Here is a 573-nt window from a genome sequence, read left to right as displayed (position 1 = left end):
TTTTATTGTAGAGAAATAAAATAGAGTGATTGACAAAATACATTCAAACATAAAAATACATTGAATTAGTATATATACTCCTGTGGGGAAGATGTGGAATGGAATTATAAGTGTGAACATAAAATAAATCTTGTAGAATAGTTTACAGGTAAAAATTATTTTGTCCATATATTATTTGTTGATGGATATAATTGCTATAGTACAGATTTATTTAAAAGTGGCAGTTTTATTTGAAAATGTCACTTTCATAGTATACAGGAAATTGGATACTTTGCAACTAAAACTTAGGATGAAAAATTTTAGCTATCAACCTTATTATATACAGGATTTTACAGTTTTTTCAAGTACATACGCAAAAATTTTGGAACCAATTATTTACTTGTCAATCTCCCACTGAAAGTTATTTCTACTTTTTCTCATTCATGGCAATATTTGTACTTCTTTAAAAACTTAAAGGACTTACATTGTTTTTCTATACACTCAGTTCCTCCCTATTTTTTTTTCTCCCTATTATAAATGACGAAGACAAGTTTTTGCGTTGTTGGTTTGTGGAAGTTTCACTGTTGTTGTTGT

Source organism: Elephantulus edwardii, unplaced genomic scaffold (assembly GCF_000299155.1).
Source record: "Elephantulus edwardii isolate Elephantulus edwardi_28Jun2011 unplaced genomic scaffold, EleEdw1.0 scaffold00050, whole genome shotgun sequence".
NCBI lineage: Eukaryota > Metazoa > Chordata > Mammalia > Macroscelidea > Macroscelididae > Elephantulus > Elephantulus edwardii.
This window is presented reverse-complemented; position numbering follows the sequence as displayed.